Consider the following 3,390-nt stretch of genomic DNA (forward strand, 5'->3'; position numbering starts at 1 on the left):
AATTTACTCAGTTAAATCTATATTCTCCACTATGGCAGGTATTAAAGATGTGACAAAAAGTAATATAGACTATATCCTTAAGCTTTTTATAGAAATTTAGTGAAATGCAAGGAGCTAAGAGTAGAAAAATAATTTTCCCATTCCTTTTCATTTTATCACTTTATCCCATCCCATTTCATTTCTTATCCTCTTTACTCTTTCATTTTATTTGTTCAAATTACAAATCAGGAATGCTGGGTATCCTCTTTTATGTATTTTTGCTCATTCCCTAGTACTCTAGCACTTGATACAAAGTTTGCTCATATATGCAATAAATATCTGTTGAATGAATATGAGCACTTACTAGTTGCCTAGCACTAGCACCTATGTAAACCAGAGGTACATTTGATTTCAGTGGAGAAGAGCGAAGTTGGGGGAAATTTATATAGACCTGGACGGTAATATTAGGAATATTTGTTTGTATTCAGACTCTTAGGGTTAATACGAAAATTTTAAGGAGGAAAAGAAACTGGAACACAAAAAATCCACCCTGTAAGTACCCGAGGAAATGTCTCTTTTTAATGGTTTCTTATGTTGCTAATGCATATGGATTTTTAACATTTCTGCCTGTGCAATTCTTTATCAGATTTGTGTACATGCACTTGCTGAAGATAGGGTAGAAACTTGTAATTTTCATCAGTCCAAGAGAGTAGGCAAACAGGATGCCTGTTTTTCAAAAAGAAGTTAAAACTTAGTTATTTTTCTTTTTGAATCAAGAACTAACTTAGTATTTTACTGTATAAAATTCATAGTATATTGGAACCTGATTTCTGCCACCATAATTATGCAACCCAAATTGTCTGTTTCTATTTAATTGTTCAACTTGAATCATGTTGAATACCAATATTTAACAAAACTACAGGCATAAATGATTCCAAAATTTCACTGAGTTACCGAGAAGCAGATCTTCTCTGCATGTGTACTGTGGGAGTAGTTATACTATAGAGTTTTATACATATATATAAATATGTTAATACAGTATTTTATTTATTCTTTCCATTAATGACTAATATTTGACAGCACTGACAACATTAATGTAAGTTAATCTAAGAGAAGTTGCACTTATTATTTTGTTACATTTTAATACTGAATATTAATGAGAGATAGTCAAAATAATTATGGTCAAATTATGTCAAAAACATATAATAAATGCTTGGTGTTAGTCTACATACAATTCAGTTTTTGATGTAGAGGTCTTTGGCTGCATGAAAGTACATTTGATTTACTTTACTAATAAGGCTGTATCAATGCTGGAATGGCCTTTTGTTATTTCTCCTGTTGATTTTTAGTACAGTTATCTGTGATTGTATGAGGTACTTATGTTAATTCCAAATAAGAGTACGTAATCGATTACAATATTAATAAGGAAGTATTGCAACTGCCCAATATTTTTGAAGCCAATAGGTTAAGCCTAAGGAATTTAGTCAAAACCCAGGAAGAAAAGCTTACATGAGATGTAGTATGAAGCCAAGTGGGTTGCTGAAGAACAAAGCCATAAATCGCTCTTTCTGGCAATGGCGATGATGAATTTTCCACCTTTTCCGCCTGTGGCTGTAGACAATCTCGGGTCCTTCGAGCGCCCACTCGGACCCCTGCAGACTGCCCAGCCATCGCCGCCGAGTCCACTGTGCCAGCGCCCCGCCGTGGCCCAGGTGCGCCGAGACCCTCATATGGTCGGATTGCGCGAACTATGGTTTGTATGTACTCTCCTTTCTTTCCCTTCTAAAGCCATACGCTCCACATAGAAAGTTTGGAACTGTTTTCTAGTAAGTGATAGTGATGGTGCTAATTAGAATGAAAGAAGCTCCCAAGGTTAAAGAAATTGTTGACAACTATTTTAAATAGGGTACAGGCCTCTTTCAATTCTGGCATTTTGTGATTCTCCTTCACATCAAACATTGACTAAAAGTATATTTTTTCAAAAATGCCAACTTCTGAGTTTCACGTGTGAGGGGGCTTACTGTCCAGACAATCTCCACAAAGCATTTTGTAAGTGCTTCATTGCATATGGTGCTGGGCTGGGTGCTGATGAGAGAACTTCATAGGCTGTGTTCCCATCCTCACGTTATTTATAATAGAAAGGAGAGGAACAAAAAGAAGTCCAAATCATAGAATTAGATGAAAACGTGAGTAAGGTATGAAATAGAAGTGTAACGTGTGTTGGGCAGCTTGGTTAGTATAGAACATAGTGGTTAAAACTGTTCAAGGTACAAACTTTCATCTCAAATTAACCACCTGAAAAAATTGGAATTCATGAATATAGGTCCCTTCTATACAGCAAGGAATCTCTGTCTGTCTCTGTTTTGCATTTAAATGCAGATCTCTGGAAACAATGAAATTGTTTGCTGAAAACAATGGAAATTGTTAGGGTTCCTCTAATAATAATAGGGCTGAAAACAATGGAAATTATTAGGATTCCTCATAATTCTTGCCAAAGCCATTGATAAGGTTGAGATTTAGGACAAAAAAATAGTTCACATGGTGTTGAAAATAAAAATGTGCTACTGAGATGCTAAAAATATATCATTAAATAGCTCTAAGAAACGTCACAAATAATTTATGCATGTTTTAAACTAGCCAGTATGAGATTTGTCTATAAATGGCTTCTTTCAATTCAAATTGCCTTAGGCTTTTGACTATTTAAAAAAATTTGTATTCATGAACATTTCTTTTATAATTGATATGGATGTTTGTTTACAGCCCAACTCTAATTTGTAAGTGAGAAAATTCATTTATTTATTCATTCCACATCTATTATGTATTTACTATGGGCCAGGTATGATGATAGTGATGATTTTTAAGTTAATTTTAAAGCTTACTTAAATTTTTGTGAGCTCTATTTACCTAAATTCCAAGAAATCATGTATGGAGAACAAACCAAGTCTTGATCCAGTGGGATTATCACATTTTGTCTAGATCTTTATTGTAGCACTTATCACGCTTTCCTTTTTTACATTAATTTTGCCTGCTGGAATGAGAGCTGAGCACTGTCTGGATTTGATCATCACTGTTCTCAGCGACTAACACAAAACCTGCAACATAATAGAGACCCCAAAAGGGTGATTTAGATAAATAAAGCATCATATAAACATTCATTACTTTTCTAAGGACATTTTAATTTTCATTGGGCGTTAAGGCCATTTCACTATCTGGGATATCTTCCCTAGGAAAAGTCAAAATCTTTTCATAAAAATCCCTGTTATCTAAATATCTTTCTTCCAGAATTTGACTGACTATTGATCTGAAGCCCTTTGACTTGACTTGAATTTAATCTGAAGCATTAAGATTCCATCTTAGTAGAATCTGATAATAATTAGGACCTTCAGGTTCTGATTGAATATTTTGTTGACA

The 3,390-nt window shown here is 34.2% G+C and overlaps 1 pseudogene; it reads right to left on the reverse strand.

The window, feature by feature from the left end:
* Window positions 1-1,214: 1,214 nt before the first annotated feature.
* On the reverse strand, window positions 1,215-1,699 carry LOC105289104 (annotated as a pseudogene).
* Window positions 1,700-3,390: the final 1,691 nt, after the last annotated feature.

The sequence above is a fragment of the Pteropus vampyrus genome, unplaced genomic scaffold (genome assembly GCF_000151845.1).
Source record: "Pteropus vampyrus isolate Shadow unplaced genomic scaffold, Pvam_2.0 Scaffold1, whole genome shotgun sequence".
NCBI lineage: Eukaryota > Metazoa > Chordata > Mammalia > Chiroptera > Pteropodidae > Pteropus > Pteropus vampyrus.